This window comes from Oncorhynchus gorbuscha, linkage group LG19 (assembly GCF_021184085.1).
Source record: "Oncorhynchus gorbuscha isolate QuinsamMale2020 ecotype Even-year linkage group LG19, OgorEven_v1.0, whole genome shotgun sequence".
NCBI lineage: Eukaryota > Metazoa > Chordata > Actinopteri > Salmoniformes > Salmonidae > Oncorhynchus > Oncorhynchus gorbuscha.
This window is the reverse complement of record NC_060191.1, coordinates 23,735,752-23,761,965: the sequence shown is the minus strand read 5'-3', so window position 1 is coordinate 23,761,965 and position 26,214 is coordinate 23,735,752. Positions and strand designations below refer to the sequence as shown.

Here is a 26,214-nt window from a genome sequence, read left to right as displayed (position 1 = left end):
GATAACAGTGCGAGTCACCACAGTCCGTATAACGACTGACTGCTCTCGCCCATGATGTTAACCCTGCCTTCTCCTCCTCCCCTTCTGTTCCACCTCTACCTCTCCTCTGTCTCCAACGCCTCGTTTACTCCCTATGAATAATACAGGAGCTTCAGGACCAAGTGCCCACCGCCGGCTTCCCTAGAAACCCAGCCCAGCGTCCAACCTCCTGGGCCTGGGTCGGCGCAGCCAAAGGAGGCCAAATCAATAAGCACTATGGTCATCTAGGCAATGTGCCCACGCATGCCTGATTCTGCCCGTAACACGCCTAGCACTTTGTGAAGGACACATGCCCCCGGTGAGCGACACAGATCTAACATGCCAAGGTATTAGGTTCGTACACACACACATACACATGCCCAGGCAGACACACAATCTGCAGGACACATGCCCACAGTGACACGGATCTAACACACAACTAGCACGCAGACACAGACTCCTCCTCTGTTTCTTCTGGTCACTAGCTGTCACTCATATCTATCACACCATAGAGGCCAGAGGGAAAATAGAGGCTATTGTGAAAATGATAGATCACTCAAACCATTCAAAAACGTCTTGAGATTCTTGACTTGACTAGTTCCTGCTAGCATTGTAGGCTCCTATCCAGGCCACATGCTTTGTAAAAAAGTATGCGTACCAAATGGCAACCTATTCCATATAGTGCACTACTTTTGACAGGGCACTGGTCAACCGTAGTACACTAAATAGGGTGCCATTTGGGATCCAGCCAATGCTAATAGATCCTATTGCTTTTGCAGCGTCCATGTCTTTGTACTGTACACCAGCTCCATCTATCATGTGACTCAGGCCCTATGTGACAGTGCTCTATGAATAAACAGGCAGTAATGGATGTAAATGTGAATTGACTTTCTGTGTGTTTAGCGACCGTGGCGCAGTGTATATCGCAGCCTACGTCACAGACACAATCTGGTCTCTCTCAAGCCAGAGTGGCTTCGTGTAACCCAATGTCAGTGGGTATCTCTGTGTGTGTGGGGGGGGGCTTAGGGCTTAGTGGTTAGGTTTAGGGTTATGCGTTGGGTTTAGGGTTTGGGTTAGGGTTACAGGTTAAGGTTAGAGTTATGGTAAGGGTAAGGGGAAATAGGATTCTGAATGGAAATACATTTTAGGTCCCCATGAGGATAGAAGAACATAACGTGTGTGTGTGTGTGTGTGTGTGTGTGTGTGTGTGTGTGTGTGTGTGTGTGTGTGTGTGTGTGTGTGTGTGTGTGTGTGTGTGTGTGTGTGTGTGTGTGTGTGTGTGTGTGTGTGTGTGTGTGTGTGTGTGTGTGTGTGTGTGTGTGTGTGTGTGTGTGTGTGTGTTTTGTGTTTCTGTGTTATGAATTGTGTGTAAGAGCGTCTGGCTGTTAAATGAAATGAGGAACATTGCTTTTCCTTTGTGATTTATTTTTTGTATTCATCCTTTATTTAAGATCTTTTCATCTTCACAGTGCTCTGGGGTAAAGTTCCCCCTAGTAAAGATCTAGGAACAGCATCCCCTGCCCCAATCCTAACAATACCTATTAGTGGGGGAAATTAAAAACTGACCCAAGATCAGTGTCTAGGCCCTGTTGCTAGGTACAACTTCACCCTAATCCGTTGAGTGGTGCAATACTGATTCCAAATCTGTGTTTGATAGGCTTTTTCCTCCTATGATGATCACAATCAAGATCAAAGTGATTGTGAGGGTCATTGATCTCTTCCTGTGCTGACTGTACTGCACACAGTGAATATGGAGATCATAGAGCTATCAGAGAGACAGAATAGAGGAGGCTGGGTGACACATCATGCATACAGAGGCGCACATGCACACACACACAAAAGTACGATAATATTATGAACACAGTGTCATACACAAGCACACGATCTCTCTCTCTTTCTCTCTCCCCCCTCTCTCTCTCTCTCTCTCTCTCACTCACTTTCTCTTTCGATCTCACACACCACCACACCCTCCACAACCTCCCTCCCTGACCAAAATATTAACATACATGGACGTATAGGAGGGTTGAAGACACAGGGGAAATGAGCTGTTGACGCTGTTCCTTTCTTCATGCTAAGCTCTGGCAACCTGTGTGACATCCCTCCCAAACCCTCGCAGCAGCAACAGAACACTGTTCACTCGGAACAGAGACCTGCGGTAGTCAGGCTGGAAAATCCGAGCAGCCAATCTCACCGCTGGCAACTCATTTATACGCACATATACGGTTACTGTATGGGTCATTGTCCTGCTGGAAGGTGAACCTCCGTCCCAGTCTTAAATCTCTGGAAGACTGAAACAGGTTTCCCTCGAGAATTTCCCTGTATTTAGCGGTATCCATCATTCCTTCAATTCTGACCAGTTTCCCAGTCCCTGCCGACGAAAAACATCCCCAAAGCATGATGCTGCCACCACCATGCTTCACTGTGGGGATGGGTGGTGTTCTCGGGATGATGAGGGGTGTTGGGTTTGTGCCAGACATAGCGTTTTCCTTGATGGCCAATAAGCTCAATTTTAGTCTCATCTGACCAGAGTACCTTCTTCCATATGTTTGAGGAGTCTCCCACATGCCTTTTGGCGAACACCAAACGTGTTTGCAATGGCTTTTTTCTGGCCACTCTTCCGTAAAGCCCAGCTCTTTGGAGTGTACAGCTTAAAGTGGTCCTATGGACAGATACTCCAATCTCCGCTGTGGAGCTTTGCAGCTCCTTCAGGATTATCTTTGGTCTTTTTTCTGCCTCTCTGATTAATGCCCTCCTTGCCTGGTCCATGAGTTTTGGTGGGCGGCCCTCTCTTGGCAGGTTTGTTGTGGTGCCATATTCATTCCATTTTTTAATAATGGATTTAATGTTGCTCTGTGGGATATTCAAAGTTTCAGATATCTATTTATAACCCAACCCTGATCTGTACTCCACAACTTTGTCCCTGACCTGTTTGGAGAGCTCATTGGTCTTCATGGCGCTGCTTGCTTGGTGGTGCCCCTTGCTTAGTGGTGTTGCAGACTCTGGGGCCTTTCAGAACAGGTGTATATGTACTGAGATCATGTGACACTTAGATTGCACACAAGTGGACTTTATTTGATTAATTATGTGACTTCTGAAGGTATTTAGTTACCCCAGATCTTATTTAAGGGCTTCATAGCAAAGGGGGTGAATACATATGCATGCACCACTTTTCAGTTTTACATTATTTTTTTACATACATGCAACAATTGGGGGACGAACGGACGGACGGACATACATACATTGCACAAAAAGGGGAGGCAGGTAGCCTAGTGGTTAGAGCGTTGGGCCAGTAACTGAAAGGTTGTTAGGATTAAATCCCCCGAGGCAGTTAACCCAGTGTTCCCCGGGAGGCCATCATTGTAAGTAAGAATATGTTCTTAACTGACTTGTCTAGTTAAATAAAAGGTTCAATTTAAAAAAAAATACATGTAAATAAACAACACAGACTCACACAAATGTTGTGCTCTCAAAGACCCACACTGTCAACCAGACCAAAGCTGCTTGTTTCTCCTAGCTACCTTCAGTAGAAGGCTTCTCAATGATGACTCATATGTTCATGTGAGGTTATCTGTTATGATTAGGGCAGGGATGGTGTATGGGGGAAGAGAGAGAGACAGGAAAAACGCTACTGCCTCTACAGTGGCAGATGTGTGCCTCAGCCAGTCAGCCACCACACATTCCTGCCCCAGCAAACACACTCTGCTGGCCCTGGCCCTTTCCCTGTCACTCCCTTAGGGGAATGGGATATATGATCTGGAAGGATGGCCTATTCCACCCAGGTAATTACTGGGCTCAGGAACAGCGCTGACAGATGACAGACCAGTCATTCAATCATCACATCGATCCCCCCCCCCGGCCCATACAAACTCGTCATTCCCCTCTTTTCGATCATCTCCCATGACACACATAGGAGCAGACACACACACTCACACATACACACTCACACACCTTCATACATGCACCCACCACACACACACACAGACACACACACACACACACACACTCATTTACATACACAGTCACACAAAAACACCATTAATGCACACAGATCTCTCCCATTACTGAGTGCCACTCCTTGGTTCTTAACCCCTGCGACCTCCAGACACCTCAGTCTTCAGCATGATTTCCCCCTCTGTCAGTCAACCGTAAAGCAACAGGGAAGGAGGAACACCAAGGACAACAAGCCATTTCCTGCTCTCCTCAAGCAGAGAGATACAGAACACCTCTCTCTCTCTCTCTCTCTCTCTCTCTCTCTCTCTCTCTCTCTCTCTCTCTCTCTCTCTCTCTCTCTCTCATGTTTTGTGGTATATACCTCCCTCCCTCCCTTATCATTCCCATGTGCACTCCTCTGGGGTATTGTAGTCTACGCCCTCCCTGATAACCGAGGCTGGCTGGGAGAGACCGATTACACCGCTGGTTCAGTAAACGCTGTTCACCCCCATCTTCTCCCCACTCTCCGAACAGCACACAGTCGACAAGAGCAGGTGCAAAGTTCCACACCCCCAGGTACAGTACAAACTCCCATGGAAGCTGAAAAGCGTTTGGGGAGGAGGGGAGAGGATCAAAAGGTAGAGGCGCGCGGATCAGAGCCGCAGATTCCAATAGCTAAGGCCCATTGGAGAAAGAGAACGATAAGGTCTTATCTGAGGAAGAGAGAGGGAGGAGGAGAAGAGGAGAGAAGGCAGAGAGAAAGAGATGATCCTGTTAAAATAGTCCCATTGTTGTTGCAGATGATATTGGGACTCATTAACGAGATTCTTTGAAATTATTCCACATTGGTAGGAAGATAATGAGAGCAATTAAAAAGGGTATTTTAAAGAGGTGGGAATTATGAGTGTGTGTGTGTGTGCATTGTGGGTACTTGGTGTATGTGTGCATGTACGTGTCTGTGGGTAGGAAAGTATATTTCCCTGATGGAAAACCAGTGCATTCGGGAGCCAGAATTTGGAGTAATCAATTTGAATAATCACTATTATCAATAAATTTGAGTCTTTACAGCACTGTTACCTAACTGAAAACATATTTTCCTATATGTTTGAGTCTAACAGAAGCCAATGTGATGAACACAGGAATAAAAAGTGTGAAGTGTGAAATAGGACATATTTAGCTCTTGTTCTATTTATTAGTTTCTTTGACAGAACAGGTATAACTAGGTAACGACGAGGAAACTGTTCTCAGCATGTCCCACACCAGATGGTGCTGACAGCTTCACAACTGGCTAATACTGCAGACCCAAACAATCCACTCTCACATGCACGCACGCACGCACGTGCACACACACACACACACACACACAGGAACGCTCACACACACACACTGTAGCTTTCCATCCCCAGAAGCATGACAGTTTGCTGATATAATTGGGTGATTTGGGTTTGAACAGATTCCATTAAAGATGTCTACATGTGTTGCATGACTTTCTGACTAAATACATCTAAAGACACACACACTGACAAAGAATAGTGAGACCAGCCCCAATTGGGACCTATGGCTGGTTGTGTTTACTGAGAAATCAGTCAGCAGCCTGTCTGACACTACTACGCCAGAAAATCCTCTCTCCTTCTCCCTATCTCTCTCTCTCTCAGTGCATGCTGGGAGTTTTCGTTCTTGGTCTTTTCTTTCAATTATTTTCTATGGTGGAGGGTTAATGCACTATTCGTTTTAGCGGTATCCACAGGTTTTTCAAAGAAAGGGTGAAAGAGGACAGAGTTCATTTCCTGGGGTTTGGAAGGTGCGGTGTGCGCGATGGTTTCTCAGCCTAGCGCGGAGGAGACGCTGTCGATAAGGCATGGGATTCAGCTTTGTTCCTGAGAATGGAGTTCAAGTGGAGGAAGTTCTGCTCGCGGTCGGTGAACAGGTCGGAGCTGAATTTATACATTCCGCTTCCAGAATGAACAAAGCTCTGGTTGTGTTCATGAAAAGAGCACATTTGGTTGGTAGGCTCATTGCTTAGTGGAATATTTGTACGGGGTGTGTTGGTGTCAATTTCACCTTTTCCTACCCCTTCGACAAGGTCAGGAAAGAGAGGAGTCGTTTTGGTAAGTTTGCTAGCGGTTTTCGTGTACTGTCAGCAGGTTGTCAGGCAGATGCCGTTAAGCACGTTGTATCATTCCGGAGGCAAGTGTTGATGTTTCTGAATAACAATGAGTTTCCTCTAAGTGTTCATTTTAAAGTGAGGCATGGTGAGCTCTATGCAGGGTTTACCAGCACAGATATTCTACAGTGTTTTGAGTGTGTGGATTTAAGAGCTTTGTGTGCCCACATAAAGGCCGTAGACAAGGTGAGGGCACAAGCGCCGGTGGGGGAAATCAAGGTCAATGTGCAGGGGGCAATGAGATGCAGACAGCAGATGCTTGGCCTAGTCATGCCAGGGATGGTGGTGTAGATGAGGCTGGGCCTTGTCATGCTATGGATGGTGGTGTTGATGAGGCTGGGTCTAGTCAGGCTAGAGAAGGTAGTGTAGATGAGGCTGGGTCTAGTCAGGCTAGAGAAGGTAGTGTAGATGAGGCTGGGCCTTGTCATGCTATTGATGGTGGTGTAGATGAGGCTGGGCCTTGTCATGCTATTGATGGTGGTGTAGATGAGGCTGGGCCTTGTCATGCTATGGATGGTGGTGTTGATGAGGCTGGGTCTAGTCAGTCTAGAGAAGGTAGTGTAGATGAGGCAGGGCCTTGTCATGCTATGTGTAACGGATGTGAAATAGCTAGCTAGTTAGCAGTGGTGCGCGCTAAATAGCGTTTCAATCGGTGATGTCACTTGTTCTGAGACCTTGAAGTAGTGGTTCCCCTTGCTCTGCAAGGGCCACTGCTTTTGTGGAGCGATAGATAACGATGCTTCGTGGTTGACTGTTGTTGATGTGTGCAGAGGGTCCCTGGTTCCCGCCCGGGTATGGGCGAGGGGACGGTCTAAAGTTATACTGTTACATATGGATGGTGGTGTAGATGAGGCTGGGCCTAGTCATGCTATGGAGGGTGGTGAGGATGAGGCTGGGTCTAGTCAGGTTATGCTAGTGGATGAGGAGAGTATAGTGGGGAAGTGTAAGAGACTATGGGGGAGGAGGAATGGTGTCAAGCGGAAAAGGAAAAAGGGGGAGAAGAAAGGAGGTGGGAGGGGAGAGGCTGGTGTTTGGGGGTGGGGGGGCTGACCAGAGAAGACAGGCAGGTGGTCAGGATAGGAGATGGAGATGAGGAGGAAAGTGAGTCTGAGGAAGAGGATGATGAGGAGTTTTTTTTTCAGACTCCTCTTCAATGGGTCCGGAGCTGACAGCCAAGCAGAGGGGTCAAAGTTCACGTTGAGTGAACTGACAAGTTTCCTGAATGAGACCAAGGAGTAAAAAGTTCATCTTGAGGCATTTTTTCTGATTTCAGAAAGTTAGTAAGATCAGTGCAACATGCTATGAAAAAGGAAGGGCATGGTGTCCTCTCATCCAGGTTTAGGTTGAGGAAGTGGGTCACAACATTGCGTAAGAGTCGACCTTCAGACACTGTTTAGATGTATTGTTTCTTTCTGGCTCAAAAAGCCCCAGTGCCGGAGTCATTTCTCTTTCTTTACTGGTTCTTCTCCCACTTCTTATGGAAACTCATCGGGTAGGCTCGCTCAATATAAATGGCGCCAGAGATTCCGTGATGGTCAGAGATGGGCAGGATATGCAGGCACTAGAGACCAGTCTGAAGGTGTACGAGGGAGCTTCGATCAGCTAAAGTAAACTGGGGCAAGAGCAAAGCTCTGTTATGTGGGGCATGGGGGGATAGGGCCCCTCCTCTGCTTCCAGGGGGTTTGCAGTGGGGTTGTGAAGGGCTTAAAATGTTGGGGGTGTACCTGGGCTCGGAGAGCTGGGTCAGGAAGAACTGGGAGAGGCTGTCACAGGCAGTGGTGTCAAGACTGGCCAAGTGGAGGTGGCTCCTGTCTCAAGGTGGAGGTGGATCAGGTGGACTTTTTCTGGTCGGGCCATCACTGGCTGAGGGCTGCAGTGTTGTACATTACCGTCCACGAAGGAGGACAGGGCCTGGTGGAACTGGAGAGCAGCAGGGTGGCTGCGTTCCGACGAAAGGCGACGCAGAGACTGCTGTACCATACTGATGTTGGCTGGAGGGAACCAGCATGCGCGCTGATGAGGAGAGCTGGCGGATTAGGGTTGGACCGGCAGCTGTTCCTCATGAAGCTGGAGAGGCTGAGTACAGCAGGTCTCTCTGATTTTTACTCTGCAGTGCTGAGGGCCTGGCAGCTGCTAAGGCCCACACGAGAAGGGGGTGTGGAGCCTGGGCCGTGGGTGTGGGAGAAGCCTATTTTCCACAACCCAGCCATCCCTTTGAGATCGGTTCAGTCGGCCACCCTGCAGAGGCGACTGATGGCAGCGGGCTTACTAAGGCTGGGTGACCTGCGACTCCTGGGAGAGGAGGGGTGGAAAACCCTGGAAGTCCTGGCACAACAAACAGGAGTAACGTCTCTTAGGCTGCTGGAGACATTCCTGGAGGAGGTCCAGTAAGGGTGGGGGGGGGGGGGGGGGGCGTTTGAGCGGCCACCAATGTTTCCAGATATATTTTGGTGTTTTATTTTAAGGGGGGGTTTAAATGAAATGAGAATGTTTCATTAAAGAAATACAAAAAGTCAGTCTCTCAACACCCATTCATCTGGAGAGTCCAATCCTCTACCCAAAGCCTGTCACCAGCCCTTAAAAGGTAAAACTCAACAACATCAGACACAAGTCTTCAGAAGATTTCTCAGGACTTCACCTCAGGTGTGTGGAGATGGTACATTACCTGAGAAGAAAGTGGAGGCTGGGGGACAGGCTCAAAGTGACACCAGCGTCCACTGCTCAGCACACTGTTCGGAATAACACTGAAGTCCATAACGTTACTGGATGCTGTGGATTTACTGACAGATGTACGTCATTATTGACAATCCAGGTCTTTAGGACACAGGGATGAACCAGCGAAGATGGGAGTAGGGTGAAGTTGCCCCTAGATGCTGATCTGGGGTCAGTTTTGCATGTTACCCATTAACGGATAAGGTTAGGATTGAGACAAGGAAAGCTGATCCTATCCGGCAAGTTGCAGTTTACAAAAGCCCTCAATGGAGGACAGTGCCCCTAAACAACGTGATGGAAATCTGGTACGGATGGGAAGAGGATTGCCACTCGCCAGACTGCTTTATTAACCCCGTAGGGATAAATAGGGATAATCTCAGATGCTTAGCTCACTGCCATTTAACCCGGAATCGTCCCTCGCTCCCTGATTGACTCAAATGAATCAGCGGTCCGTAATCTTTCACTCCGTCACGATAGGTAGGAGAATAAATATGGCTAAGACAGTCGTGGAGATGGGCTCTTTCCCAAGACGAGGTCCTGGTTCGTTCATTTAGCTTCAAAAGGCAGAAAGAGTGACATGCAGAAACACACGTAGCCTAAAACAGCATCACACACACACACACACACACACACACACACACACACACACACACACACACACACACACACACACACACACACACACACACACACACACACACACACACACACACACACACACACACACACACACACACACACACACACACACAGAACACTTATCCAATGACAGTCAGTTAGGGTAAGTTGTGTTGTCATGTGGAATGCGTTAGCAGGCTACAGCTGTGTGCAATAACAACAAAACCACAGGCCTGAGAGAAATAAAAAGTGAGAGGTGGGGATGAGAGGGAGAGAGAAAAAGGCAACACAAAACACAACCGGAAATGCGTGGAACATGACTGGGCAGGATAGTCTACACTGAATATCGAAACGTAACAATTGACTTCCCTTTTTTCGCAGTGAGAAAAATAGCCTCTGTACACAACGAACACTGTTTGTGCACCATCACGGTCACCAGCTCAGGGATGCCATTCTCCACCGAGCAGCTGCGTGGGGCACGTCAGTAGCCACCCACCCTGAATGTGATGGGACTCCCTTCTGACACCCTCGTAACTCTCTTCATCACTCCTCCCTCGTCCTTGGCTCCGTCGTGACGACGCCGAGCGGCAGCGCCAACCACACAAGTCGGGTAAAGTTTTGGAAGGCACCAAAAAAAAAGAAGAAAAAAAAAAAAAAAAGAACACATCCGAATTTAGAGAGGCTGTGGGGGCTGAAGAGGAGTGCCGTTAAAACATGGAACAGATAGAAGTGGAGTGTCGGGAGAGAGGAGAAGAGGATGGGAGGACAAAGGGCAGAGCTTATTACAATATAGCGCCAGGCCCCAGGAATACATAGTAGGGCTGGATTATTAATGTAGAGGAGGTGGGGAAGAATAAAACAATAACAACACTAACAGTGCTGTTGGTGAGTGAGTGAGTGAGTGAGTGAGTGAGTGAGTGAGTGATGACTAGGGGATTTAAACATCAGCAGTTGTGAATGAGGGCAGTGTGACATCTACTCATGTCCCACACACCCTCCCCCTCTACACACACACACACACACACACACACACACACACACACACACACACACACACACACACACACACACACACACACACACACACACACACACACACACACACACACACACACACACACACACACACACACACACACACACACACACATCGTGTACACTCTCACACACATACATACAGTACACACACCAGATGGGCTTTGAGGGATTAAGGCGACACTTCTCCATCTTGTCTGAGCCTCACACAGACGAGCAGAGTCCACCAGAGCAGCTCTTCAAGCTGAAATGAGCATGTGAAAGCTGGAGAAAAGCTTTTTTTTAGGCCGGTGACTCAAAAAAAACAATGCCTCGATAATGCCCCCATAATTCCCCGCTTGGGTTTACAGCCGCCGTGTGTCAAGTGTCAAGGTTTTACTCCGGCACAACATGCAGTCTGGATTTGTTCCTGCAAAAACTGAGGGAGGCAGTAAGCATAGTGTAGCTCCCTGTAACCCCCTGGGATTACGAAGAAAGAATTATCTGTATGGGTTGAGTTGTTCAGCTGTTGCTTCCTACTGTACAGCTGATATTCCAAAGAGGTGTCTTTGTGTTGGGTATTGGCAGGATTGAGAGAATGAATGAGTGAATGAATGGCCGGATCTAATGATGTGTACACCTGTCTACTACTCTCACTGAGAGGCCACAATCCTTTCATAGTACACATGACTACTCTGTTTTTTTTGTGTGTTTTTTTTGTATGGGGCCTTGTTGTGGCGCAGAGTTTGGTGGAATGGTTTGAACCCTCCCAATCCACTAAATATTGGTGACCCCGTCCCCGAGAACGCATGTCCATGATCCTACGTACCTTGTAAATTGGTGCGCTCTCGACAAGGACGGGAGGGGGGGAGGGAAGACGAACGGGGGTGCGAAGAAAGGGCTTGACACAGGAGACATGGAAGACAGGATGGACGCGACGAAGATGTCGCGGAAGAAGCAGTCGCACAGCGACAGGATTGACGACCTGGGAGACACGGAACGGACCAATAAACCGCGGAGTCAACTTACGAGAAGCTGTCGTAAGAGGAAGGTTGCGAGTGGAAAGCCACACTCTCTGGCCGCAACAATACCTTGGACTCTTAATCCTGCGTTTATTGGCGGCTCTCACAGTCTGTGCCCTGTAACGGCAAAGTGCAGACCTCACCCTCCTCCAGGTGCGCTCACAACGTTGGACAAACGCTTGAGCGGAGGGAACGCTGGACTCGGCAAGCTGGGATGAGAACAGAGGAGGCTGGTAACCCAGACTACTCTGAAACGGAGATAACCCGGTAGCAGACGAAGGAAGCGAATTGTGAGCGTATTCTGCCCAGGGGAGCTGTTCTGCCCAAGACGCAGGGTTTCTGAAAGAAAGGCTGCGTAGTATGCGACCAATCGTCTGATTGGCCCTCTGCTTGACCGTTAGACTGGGGATGAAACCCGGAAGAGAGACTGACGGACGCACCAATCAAACGACAGAACTCCCTCCAAAACTGTGACGTGAATTGCGGACCTCTGTCTGAAACGGCGTCTAACGGGAGGCCATGAATTCTGAACACATTCTCGATGATGATTTGTGCCGTCTCCTTAGCGGAAGGAAGTTTAGCGAGGGGAATGAAATGTGCCGCCTTAGAGAACCTATCGACAACCGTAAGAATCACAGTCTTCCCCGCAGACAAAGGCAGACCGGTAATGAAGTCTAGGGCGATGTGAGACCATGGTCGAGAAGGAATGGGGAGCGGTCTGAGACGACCGGCAGGAGGAGAGTTACCCGACTTAGTCTGCGCGCAGTCCGAACAAGCAGCCACGAAACGGCGCGTGTCACGCTCCTGAGTCGGCCACCAAAAGCGCTGGCGAATAGACGCAAGAGTGCCTCGAACACCGGGATGACCAGCTAACTTGGCAGAGTGAGCCCACTGAAGAACAGCCAGACGAGTGGAAACAGGAACGAAAAGGAGGTTACTAGGACAAGCGCGCGGCGACGCAGTGTGCGTGAGTGCTTGCTTAACCTGTCTTTCAATTCCCCAGACTGTCAACCCGACAACACGCCCATAAGGAAGAATCCCCTCGGGATCAGTAGAAGCCACAGAAGAACTAAACAGACGGGATAAGGCATCAGGCTTGGTGTTTTTGCTACCCGGACGGTAAGAAATCACAAACTCGAAACGAGCGAAAAACAACGCCCAACGAGCTTGACGGGCATTAAGTCGTTTGGCAGAACGGATGTACTCAAGGTTCTTATGGTCTGTCCAAACGACAAAAGGAACGGTCGCCCCTCCAACCACTGTCGCCATTCGCCTAGGGCTAAGCGGATGGCGAGCAGTTCGCGGTTACCCACATCATAGTTGCGCTCAGATGGCGACAGGCGATGAGAAAAATAAGCGCAAGGATGAACCTTATCGTCAGACTGGAAGCGCTGGGATAGAATGGCTCCCACGCCTACCTCTGAAGCGTCAACCTCGACAATGAATTGTCTAGTGACGTCAGGAGTAACGAGGATAGGAGCGGACGTAAAACGTTCTTTTAGAAGATCAAAAGCTCCCTGGGCGGAACCGGACCACTTAAAACACGTCTTGACAGAAGTAAGAGCTGTGAGAGGGGCAGCAACTTGACCGAAATTACGAATGAAACGCCGATAGAAATTAGCGAAACCTAAAAGCGCTGCAACTCGACACGTGACCTTGGAACGGGCCAATCACTGACAGCTTGGACCTTAGCGGAATCCATCTGAATGCCTTCAGCGGAAATAACGGAACCGAGAAAAGTAACGGAGGAGACATGAAAAGAGCACTTCTCAGCCTTCACGTAGAGACAATTCTCTAAAAGGCGCTGTAGAACACGTCGAACGTGCTGAACATGAATCTCGAGTGACGGTGAAAAAATCAGGATATCGTCAAGATAGACAAAAACAAAGATGTTCAGCATGTCTCTCAGAACATCATTAACTAATGCCTGAAAAACAGCTGGCGCATTGGCGAGACCAAACGGCAGAACCCGGTACTCAAAATGCCCTGACGGAGTGTTAAACGCCGTTTTCCACTCGTCCCCCTCTCTGATGCGCACGAGATGGTAAGCGTTACGAAGGTCCAACTTAGTAAAGCACCTGGCTCCCTGCAGAATCTCGAAGGCTGATGACATAAGGGGAAGCGGATAACGATTCTTAACCGTTATGTCATTCAGCCCTCGATAATCCACGCAGGGGCGCAGAGTACCGTCCTTCTTCTTAACAAAAAAAGAACCCCGCCCCGGCCGGAGAGGAAGAAGGCACTATGGTACCGGCGTCAAGAGACACAGATAAATAACCCTCGAGAGCCTTACGTTCGGGAGCCGACAGAGAGTATAGTCTACCCCGAGGAGGAGTGGTCCCCGGAAGGAGATCAATACTACAATCATACGACCGGTGAGGAGGAAGGGAGTTGGCTCGGGACCGACTAAAGACCGTGCGCAGATCATGATATTCCTCCGGCACTCCTGTCAAATCGCCAGGTTCCTCCTGAGAAGTGGGGACAGAAGAAATGGGAGGGATGGCAGACATTAAACACTTCACATGACAAGAAACGTTCCAGGATAGGATAGAATTACTAGACCAATTAATAGAAGGATTATGACATACTAGCCAGGGATGACCCAAAACAACAGGTGTAAAAGGTGAACGAAAAATCAAAAAAGAAATAGTCTCACTGTGGTTACCAGATACTGTGAGAGTTAAAGGTAGTGTCTCAAATCTGATACTGGGAAGATGACTACCATCTAAGGCAAACATGGGCGTAGGCTTGTCTAACTGTCTGAAAGGAATGTCATGTTTCCGAGCCCATGCTTCGTCCATGAAACAACCCTCAGCCCCAGAGTCAATCAAGGCACTGCATGTAGCACCCGAACCGGTCCAGCGTAGATGGACCGACATAGTAGTACAGGATCTAGATGAAGAGACCTGAGTAGTAGCGCTCACCAGTAGCCCTCCGCTTACTGATGAGCTCTGGCCTTTACTGGACATGAATTGACAAAATGTCCATCAAATCCGCAATAGAGGCACAGGCGGTTGGTGATCCTCCGTTCCCTCTCCTTGGTCGAGATGCGAATACCTCCCAGCTGCATGGGCTCAGTCTCTGAGCCAGAGGAGGGAGATGGTTGCGATGCGGAGCAGGGAAACACCGTTGACGCGAGCTCTCTACCACGAGCTTGGTGACGAAGATCTACCCGTCGTTCTATGCGGATGGCGAGAGCAATCAAAGAGTCCACACTGGAAGGAACCTCCCGAGAGAGAATCTCATCTTTGACCACTGCGTGGAGTCCCTCCAGAAAACGAGCGAGCAGCGCCGGCTCGTTCCAGTCACTAGAGGCAGCAAGAGTGCGAAACTCTATAGAGTAATCCGTTATGGATCGATCACCTTGGCATAGGGAAGCCAGGGCCCTAGAAGCCTCCCTACCAAAAACTGAACGGTCAAAAACCCGAATCATCTCCTCTTTAAAGTTCTGGTAATTGTTTGAACAATCAGCCCTTGCCTCCCAGATAGCTGTGCCCCACTCTCGAGCCCGGCCAGTAAGGAGTGAAATGACGTAAGCAACCCGAGCTCTCTCGCTAGAGTATGTGTTGGGTTGGAGAGAGAACACAATATCACACTGGGTGAGAAAGGAGCGGCACTCCGTGGGCTGCCCGGAGTAGCAAGGTGGGTTATTAACCCTAGGTTCCGGAGGCTCGGCAGGCCAGGAAGTAACAGGTGGCACGAGACGAAGACTCTGGAACTGTCCAGAGAGGTCGGAAACCTGAGCGGCCAGGTTCTCCACGGCATGGCGAGCAGCAGACAATTCCTGCTCGTGTCTGCCGAGCATGGCTCCTTGGATCTTGACGGCAGTGTTACGAGCCTCTGTAGTCGCTGGGTCCATTCCTTGGTCGGATCCTTCTGTTATGCAGGTGAATGAGGACCCAAAAGCGACTTGGCAAAAACAGAGTATTTAATCCAGTAAGATACTTAACAAAACAAAAGGCATAATACTACTCGTAAAGACGAGAACAGACTGGAGACTTGATCAAGAACTGCAGGTTGCCTCGGGAAGGCACTTGAACCTAGCAGACTCAGACACCTGCTCACCACGCAGCATCTGAGGGAAACACGACACGACAGGGCAAAACATAGACACAGCACGGTGAATATAGACAAGGATCCGACAGGGCAGGTACGGAAAACAAGGAGAGAAATAGGGACTCTAATCAGGGAAAAGGATCGGGAACAGGTGTGGGAAGACTAAATGATTGATTAGGGGAATAGGAACAGCTGGGAGCAGGAACGGAACGATAGAGAGAAGAGAGAGAGGAAGGGAGAGAGAAAAAGGGGAACGAACCTAAAAAGACCAGCAGGAGGAAAATGAACAGAGGGAAAAGCAAAATGACAAGACAATCTAAGACAAAACATGACAGATAAAACACACTGATGTGGATGGTTAATCTGTCGCACTGAAACATACTGATAAAACACACTGATGTGGATGGTTAATGTGTTGCACTGAAACATACTGATAAAACACACTGATGTGGATGGTTAATGTGTCGCACTGAAACATATTGATAAAACACACTGATGTGGATGGTTAATGTGTCGCACTGAAACATACTGATAAAACACACTGATGTGGATGGTTAATCTGTCGCACTGAAACATACTGATAAAACACACTGATGTGGATGGTTAATGTGTCGCACTGAAACATACTGATAAAACACACTGATGTGGATGGTTAATGTGTCGCACTGAAACATACTGATGTGGATGGTTAATGTGTCGCACTGAAACACACTGATGTGGATGGTTAATGTGTCGCACTGAAACATACTGATAAAACACACTGATGTGGATGGTTAATGTGTCGCACTGAAACATACTGATAAAACACACTGATGTGGATGGTTAATGTGTCGCACTGAAACATACTGATAAAACACACCGATGTGGATGGTTAATGTGTCGCACTGAAACATACTGATAAAACACACCGATGTGGATGGTTAATGTGTCGCACTGAAACATACTGATAAAACACACTGATGTGGATGGTTAATGTGTCGCACTGAAACATACTGATAAAACACACTGATGTGGATGGCTAATGTGTCGCACTGAAACATACTGATAAAACACACTGATGTGGATGGTTAATGTGTCGCACTGAAACATACTGATAAAACACACTGATGTGGATGGTTAATGTGTTGATGTATCTTTCATTAAACACAACATTGATTAGTCAGCACCAGAGTCAGGGCCTTGTCATTACCTAACTGTCATGGTGTGGAATCATATCGACGTGGATTAATCAGAAAGCACAAGCTTGATTAGGTCAGGCGATTGGAAATAAAACTCTTACGCGCTCATGTTTGTTTAAAGTACGATCCTGTGCCTTGCTTAGTGCACTGGTTCCATGCAGACCTGGGTTCAAACACTATTTGAAATTCTTTCAAATACTTTAGTGTGGCTTGATTGAGCTTACCTGATGCAATGGAACCAATATAATAGTGGCAACACTGCAAACCACACCCTCTGACAGGCTAAAGCAAATGCAAATAGAAAATCGAACCCAGGTCTGGTTCCATTTGATACCAGGGTTTGTGTTTATGGTAATGTCTCGAGCCTTAATAGGACACCAGGCAAATACGGGAGAGACAACCCACAGTGTTGTAGGGTCAACACTGACCTGCACAGCACATATACCCATACATGGGTTCTCTGCACGTGCCTGCACTAGAGCATAGACAGAAACACACACATACACACAACATATGCAGGCTAAACTCTCTGCCATAGCCTCTCCTTTGACCTGGCTGTTAATGTGTGTTTCCACTCCTCCATTCTACTAGTGCCGCATCACACGTGAGAGAGAGAGAGAGAGAGAGAAAGAGTCAAAGAGACCCACAGACAGACAGACAGACAGACAGACAGACAGATACACATGGAGAAAGATCTAGCAAAGATAGAAGTGTCTGACTGAGACCACTAGGTACTGTGGGCCTAGCGGTTTGGCGGATCATACCAGCTAGTTATGTCATAGAGATACTCCCACCACTCAGATTGAAATTCAACGGACATAATAGGACCAAGAGGCACTGATCAGAATGTTTAAAAGCAACGGAACAACTGAACACAGATTAAGGACATGCCTGGGCTTGTACTTGTACTCATTAGTAGAATCTATACAATTTCTCTGGCAGGCTCCCTAATGCATCAAAAGGAAAAGGAACCCACTGAACCCACTGTGGACCATCACAATTCTCCAACCACCTTCCCTGTGAAAACGTATTTAAATCGGAAAGCCCTATTTGCTATTCAGAGGGGACTCTTAAATGCAAATGATTTAAGATGACGAGAGAGAGGGAGTGGGTACAATAAGACAGCTCTCCCCTAGAATTGGCTTAATCTCATTTGGCTCACTTTTGTGGTAGAGTGTACACAAACACACATATTTGAACGCACACACACACCAAAGCACTAAAACCAGCCCAAACACAAAGCACAACAGTAGATGATTTACCTAAATGACATCTAGGGACTACATACAGGACCGCTGCACCCCTAGAGCCCTCCATACCTCAGCTACAAAGAGCTATTGACGCCAGACCAACATTAGCTAATGCATTGATGATGAAAAACGTTGTCTCCTAATAAAGACTCCATACTCGAGAGTAAAAGATCTATTTCCATGTCGAGCGTTGAGTCTTCTCATGTTACGATAGTGCTAATCCATTTGATGATGTCTGACGATGGCTTCTTGATGGAGGCTTGTGATGAAAGGCAATTGTAACAGAAATGAGGACGTGATTTACGCCAGGGGCGGGTTTGGCGGTTGTCAAGACGGGCGCGTGAAGGTGGTGGTGAAAGCCTGTCCAAATACGACGACAAAGTGTTTCTCTTTTGAAGAGTGGGAACTAGTAGAGGGAAAGACAGATAAGGATGCTGCCAGTCAAGCTCTGGTGAATTACATTTCAAATGTTCCCTGCCTCAAGGCTACTAAAGTTCTATCTGAAATAATAGCTATTTCTTCCCGTGTGTACTTTCGCTGTAGTGTTTGAATAACACTGGTTGGAGTGGATTTGTGTGTTTGATAATCCTGTATCAAACACAGACACTACTTGGACTGAACGTAGCGGTGGACGACGGTAAATGACTCTATAGACTTCACATTCTGGAGCGCCCGGTCAGTCACACTAACAGTCCACCATGTATCGAGGGGACAGAGGTGAACAATTCCCTCTGTCTTTCTTTCTGCTGAAACACCTCTCCCAGCAGTCAGAGCATCTTCCTCCAGCCATCCCTGCCACAAGGTGACATCATGCTTTGCAATAACATGTAATAGGCCTCTGTTCTCGGAGATTGGATGGTTACTTTAAAACCTGTCAGCCAATAAGAAAAGCCTGTCCCGCATCATTTCCCCCGCGCCTCCCCGCTCAGAAACCAAGGTGACACAACCTTTGCACTTTCAGCAAATAGGACTTTCAGCAAATAGGAGGAGAAGATGGTCCCAACAAACCCAATACAGTCTGGGAGGGCACAGAGGAGACTGCTTCACGCTCTGTTTCCCCTACAAGATTGTGTGTGTGTGTGTGCTGTCTCTCAGCTGTGGACTACAGGGAGCAGAATGCTTTATTAGGTTTAGAAGCGGGAGAGGCGTCACGCTCATCCACAGGCCTTTCATGTTCGCCAGTGACACTGCCACAGGACCTGCCCTCCAGGCTTGCAGCCTCGTCCTCACAGAGCCCACTGTGCACTCCCAGCCAGAGCCGCAATCTCATCACACAAGACTACATGTGGAAGACAAACTGTACTGTACTCTATAGAGTAGCATAACTCAAGAACTCCTGCACTGTCATCCTATGTCTGCTATGGCTGTATAGCCAACTCCTAAGGTAATTTTCGCTATAGCACAAACTGATCTGGGATCAGGCTACACTACCCCTGCCCCTCTCTGCCTATATAAATAAGGCTGTGTTAAATCTGGGCTAAATCATCAGTTACTGACCACTTTTAACGAAGGCCTACCTGATCCAATAAACCCATTAAGGATTTAGATGAAATGGGAAAACAAAGGCCTAAAGCCCAACGCACCAGGGACTGAGCTACTTACCCTGCCTTCATCAATAACCTGGCTGAAGAGAGTCAAGGGACACCATGGGATTCAGATAAATGCAGAGTTAGGGCCCATGCTTCTCAGTAGGAGTCCTGATCTAGGATCGGTTTTGCATTTTAGATCATAACGAATGGACAGCGGGGGGCCTGATCCTATTCTAAGACTGGTTGTGAATACAGGCCCAGGCTATTACTGGAGCCTATTACGACAGACTTCAACCAGCACTGAAGCAGTTTAAAGAAACACATAGGAAAGGGCTTTGTGCAGCTAAAACGACAAGTTGACAAAAACAAAACAAACTATTTTTAGCCCAGACAGTCAGACAGACAGACAATTTAAGGCAATCAAACATTGTGGTCAGAAGGAAACGGTCTATTTCTTGAAGGGATGTCCATCTAAGAACAATACCACTCAGATGAAGTCTCTCTCTGTCAGCGCTGGAAACAAATCTGTTTTTCAGCCAGTCGACTGAGACTTTACAACACGTTGTTAAAAACAATGGCGTCATCCTCATTTCATTTCATATGAACGTGTTTGTTGGGCCTAGCACCACGACAAGCTGAAACAGTCCAAATCTGACGCCATTAAGGATTTGTACATTGTTGCCACTGAGCTTAAAAGCCAGGGCATTGCCTAATAGACTGTACCGGCATGATATGTGTGTCACCATCTGTATAAGCGAGAGGGGGTGAGGGTGTGACCTTTGCCCCCTCTATCCTCCATCCCAACCCTCTCGGGAGGGATAAACCATGGGCAGAGGGACAGTCAAGGCAAGAATGGGAGAGAAATTTATTGATACAATCCATCTACATCCACAGCCCAGCCATTCCATGCCAGGCCCCGTCATTAAGCCAATACGGTCTCCCTCAGCCAAATGGACAACAAGATGGTTTATTGAGGAAGATGGTGGGGTGGGTCATAGAAATAGAATGACTAGAATAGACAAAGCAACCTCAGACCACAGCCATTTGTCAGTACCGTACACTCATGGGCACACTCAAATCATTCTATTTCTATGGGATGGAGGAAGGAGGGTGGTCAATCTGTGGATTGAAGATCTCTGATATGAATCAATGAGAATACCCAAGCAGCTGTGTATTATTCGGATGCCTATGATAATGTGCCTCAGAGACAAGGCTTACTTTGGAGGGGGGGGGGTGATAGTGAAGGGAGGAACATCAGTTCTAAAAACAGAGAGAGGCACACCAATGGGTGATAGGGTGAAGGCTTTCTGGTGATAGAGGGACACTGAGGGACACTGTCATAGACCTGTATATTCCAACTAGCTCTCACAGTCTCATGTCAGAATTAGATGTTCATCCATGTTTCTCAAATGTCACATTTCAAAATGTGTTCCAAATATCAAATTCAAAGTGTTTAAGATTAACTTTAGCCATTAACTCCACATTTTTAAGGGTAGGGTTCAGTTGACGCACCTTAAGGTTAGGCATTCACTCTGAATAGTTAAGGTAAGGGTTAAGGTTTGGGATGGGAACCAGAGGCAGATGCTTACGCTCGTCTGCCATCCCAGTCCACAATGCCCAAGCAAAAACTAGACCTACTTAGACAGGGATGTACGTTGCATACTGACTTGTAGCATGGCTGACCTGCCTGGTATATTCAGTTCAAATCTAGCAATATATGAAGTATGCTTCATGCAGTCAGCGCCATGATATGGGGGGGAACTACATTGAACGAAGCTCCCTCAGATAATACTATATCTTAAAAAGTACAATCTGGGATCTTGGACATTACATTACTATCCATCAGCTACGTACTTTACTATCCATCAGCTGTATACTTTACTTACTTTACTATCCATCCGCTGCATACTTTACTATCCATCCGTTGCATACTTTACTTACTTTACTATCCATCAGCTGCATACTTTACTTACTTTACTATCCATCATCTGCATACTTTACTTACTTTACTATCCATCAGCTGTATACTTTACTTACTTTACTATCCATCAGCTGTATACTTTACTTACTTTACTCTTCATCAGCTGCAAACTTTACTTACTTTACCATCCATCAGCTACGTACTTAACTTTCCATCAGCTGTATACTTTACTTACTTTACAATCCATCCGCTGCATACTTTACTTACTTTACTATCCATCCGTTGCATACTTTACTTACTTTACTATCCATCAGCTGCATACTTTACTTACTTTACTATCCATCATCTGCATACTTTACTTACTTTACTATCCATCCGTTGCATACTTTACTTACTTTACTATCCATCCGTTGCATACTTTACTTACTTTACTATCCATCAGTTGCATACTTTACTTACTTTACTATCCATCATCTGCATACTTTACTTACTTTACTATCCATCAGCTGCATACTTTACTTACTTTACTATCCATCAGCTGTATACTTTACTTACTTTACTATCCATCAGCTGTATACTTTACTTACTTTACTCTTCATCAGCTGCAAACTTTACTTACTTTACTATCCATCAGCTACATACTTTACTATCCATCAGCTGCATACTTTACTTACTTTACTATCCATCAGCTGTATACTTTACTTACTTTACTATCCATCCGTTGCATACTTTACTTACTTTACTCTTCATCAGCTGCAAACTTTACTTACTTTACTATCCATCAGCTACGTACTTTACTATCCATCAGCTGCATACTTTACTTTCTTTACTATCCATCCGCTGCATACTTTACTTACTTTACTATCCATCAGCTGCATACTTTACTTACTTTACTATCCATCAGCTGTATACTTTACTTACTTTACTATCCATCAGCTACATACTTTACTTACTTTACTATCCATCCGCTGCATACTTTACTTACTTTACTATCCATCAGCTGCATACTTTACTTACTTTACTATCCATCAGCTGTATACTTTACTTACTTTACTATCCATCAGCTGCATACTTTACTTACTTTACTATCCATCAACTGCATACTTTACTTACTTTACTATCCATCAGCTGCATACTTTACTTACTTTACTATCCATCAGCTGTATACTTTACTTACTTTACTCTTCATCAGCTGCAAACTTTACTTACTTTACTATCCATCAGCTGTATACTTTACTATCCATTAGCTACTTACTTTACTATCCATCAGCTACTTACTTTACTACCCATCAGCTGCATACTTTACTTACTTTACTATCCATCAGCTGCATACTTTACTTACTTTACTATCCATCATCTGCATACTTTACTTACTTTACTATCCATCAGCTGCATACTTTACTTACTTTACTATCCATCAGCTGTATACTTTACTTACTTTACTATCCATCAGCTGTATACTTTACTTACTTTACTCTTCATCAGCTGCAAACTTTACTTACTTTACTATCCATCAGCTACGTACTTTACTATCCACCCGCTGCATACTTTACTTACTTTACTATCCATCAGCTGTATACTTTACTTACTTTACTATCCATCAGCTACATACTTTACTTACTTTACTATCCATCAGCTGCATACTTTACTTACTTTACTATCCATCAGCTGCATACTTTACTTACTTTACCATCCATCAGCTGTATACTTTACTTACTTTACTATCCATCAGCTGTATATCAAAACAAATGGCGGGGGTACCGATTTGCTGCGAGACGAATCCCAGATGGAAGCGTTAACGTGACAGTCAGGAGACTATCACTAACTCAGCCTGTGAGAGTCATGTGGGATTAGCTCACACCTCAGTCTGCACTCCATATCACAGTCAATATGTTCAACACCCACGAGCACGCACACGTGCACACACACACACACCCACACACACAAATACAGCTCCTCTGGCTGCTAAGAAAGTCATGAGAGCTCTGAGGAGAAGATGTCAGCTCTGTGACAGAAAACAGGATCTCCTAGTGAACATCATAGGAGCATGAAGAGGGTTAGGGGTGATACACATGTCCTGCCAAAGAGGTTTGCTGTGACTGATGACGTGTCAATCAGCAATAACAAAGAGACACCTGCACTACACAGACAGACAGACAGACACACACACACACACACACACACTCAAAAGCCTTGAAATGGATCCAATAACCCTCCCAGCAATACTACAGACCAGACAGTACAAACTTACAGTATTGTAATGTAATGTCCAATAGAAAAAACAAGAAGAGAAGATATCATTGAGACTGTAATGTAATGTCGTCTCTAATCAGCTGCGCAGCAGACTCCATCCATGCTGCGACGTCTGGTCCTCTTCCTGTAGGCAGACTCCATTACCCACAAGCCCCGCCATCAGGCCCTGCAGACGTCAGGTGACCCCGCACGCACCCCAATTATGGGCTGAATGAGATCTCTGTTCCTTCCTGTCCCTGAGCTAGTGGATGATGAGTATAGTACCGTACGCACACACGCACACACACACACACACACACACACACACACACACACACACACACACACACACACACACACACACACACACACACACACACACACACACACACACACACACACACACACACACACACACACACACACACACACACACACAGCGCGGTACAGCCCCAGGACTCAGACTCAGGCAGTCAGAATCTGACTCACGCATGGGAATCACATTACCAGCCTCGGCTCGCTGGTCTCCGATTCCACAGCAAACGGGATGATTCAAGAAGTCCTGACTTCTATCCCTGGGGAGTTAGTGGAGGATGGGGGGGGGACCAAAGGCCCACACATACGCATATAAAACACACACACAAACAAATAAAAGCACATATATACTGTAAATGCATGCACACACATACACAGGCACACACACACACACACACACAGTCTCTGTGGTCTGTTGCCTGCTCTCTCTCATCCTGCTGTCTGTCATTCAACGCACCGTGGTTGGACAGAGAGGGCAAGATGTCGTAGGTTATGGGTAGAAAGCTCTCCTGTATCCCTGGAGGGAGAGCATTAACTAGGGTGTGGTTACCACTACTGACAGAGCCATTTCTCTTCCCCTTCACCATTTGTTCAGTGTCTGGCCCCCAGGCTACCGGAGCCCTCACTTACTGGTGACTCTCATCCACAAAGACAAACGTGCTGGAATGAAAGAAGGAATGGAAGAAGCACCATGTATCCTCGTTATGAAGTGTTTCTCTCATCCATGCAGTGTACTGTATTTCACTGCAAACAGTTGAAATGTGGTGTGGTGGTGTGGTAATGTAATGGGGAGTTACGACAGCCCTTTTCAGTTGTAACTGACCTTTGACCTACGTTATGGCCCTGGGTTAAGAGGCTAGCAGGACTAACAGGCTAATGATGCCTTTCGGTGTGATGATTAATGGATCTGTAAAAGTGGACAGAGGCAAGGACAGAGGCAGGACCCACAATGACACAGCACACAGGAAGGAGAAACGATGAGAGTTGTCTAGCAACTGCCTGACACTAAAAACATTGATTACTTCAAGAAAAGGGAACGGTATGAGCGTTAGCGCTATTCTAGATTCCCCCATCTGAAGCCAAAAGGCTGCAGAGTAATTGTAATTTGAACCCGTGAGAGGAGGACACAAACCATTTACTCGTAGCATCATCTACTGCACAGTTAGCATTTGCGTGTTTTCTTCTACAGAGCGACTTTGAGGAACACTCTTTACCAAAGCCGGTGGGAGGTTTGCTTCAACCCACTCAACCCATTGGACCACTAGGTCATCTTCGAGACTAGTTGGATAAGAGGGGGAGATGGGGAGAGGGGGAGGAGGGACGGTAGATGGCTAATGTTTGTCAGCTGCAGCCAGTCTTAATTGACGACCTGCCGTTCTGTGTGATTGTAGACATGAGGCGGGTGCAAAATGCTGATTAACACTGTTTGGTCGGCCCAGCGTAGTCAATGCAGTCTGTTTCCCCGACACCACTCCCAGAGTTCCTGTTTGTTTCTTTTAGCGAGATGGTGGGAAGTTTATCTTCTGTAGGCTCCATTTTGTCATGCTCTGTCTCTGTCTATCTCATATTTCATCCCTCAGACATCTGAGTGACAGCCATACCAACAAACAGTCCGTTGAGATGATTCAGGCCAGGGAACAGGGAGGTTGAGCGGCCTGCTTGGTGCCCACATCCATCTACCTGGAAGGACGTTAGTTAGCCAAGTGCTAAACAGCTGATAACACAGATGAGCTAGCAGCTGGGAAACATATCCTAGCGATAAATTGAGTCAAATAAAAGACATATTTTGCAAGGATTTTTCCATATCAACGCAAATGGGCCTTCCTCGAGGGCAAAGGAGATATTCCAGAAACTAACAGAAACATTGTTCAAAAATAAATGTAGGCTTTTCATGCGAAGGCCCTCGTTCAATTTTACAGAATAGAATCACATCTGGGATTTTGGAACAGATAGGCAAGGTTAAGGTTCTAGCCATTGAAACGAACTAATGAATGAATGAATCATTAATTAGGGAACAGAATTACGGTATAGGTGCGAGTTAGTTTTGTCTGCGGGTGTTCCTGCCCATCACCATGTTTCGGGCACGCACGACTCAATGTAGGCCAACACAAAGACTCAATGTAGGCCAACACAAAGACTCAATGTAGGCCAACACAAAGACTCAATGTAGGCCAACACAAAGACTCAATGTAGGCCAACACAAAGACTCAATGTAGGCCAACACAAAGATTTGACCAAGTCTGTATATTACCGCA

At 46.8% G+C, this 26,214-nt stretch overlaps 1 protein-coding gene across 2 annotated transcripts in view; it reads right to left on the bottom strand.

Moving 5' to 3' along the window:
- Positions 1-26,214, bottom strand: part of LOC124005398 (mannosyl-oligosaccharide 1,2-alpha-mannosidase IA) — a 237,971-nt gene that overhangs the window by 151,904 nt on the left and 59,853 nt on the right. The gene's annotated exons all lie outside the window — the stretch shown is intronic.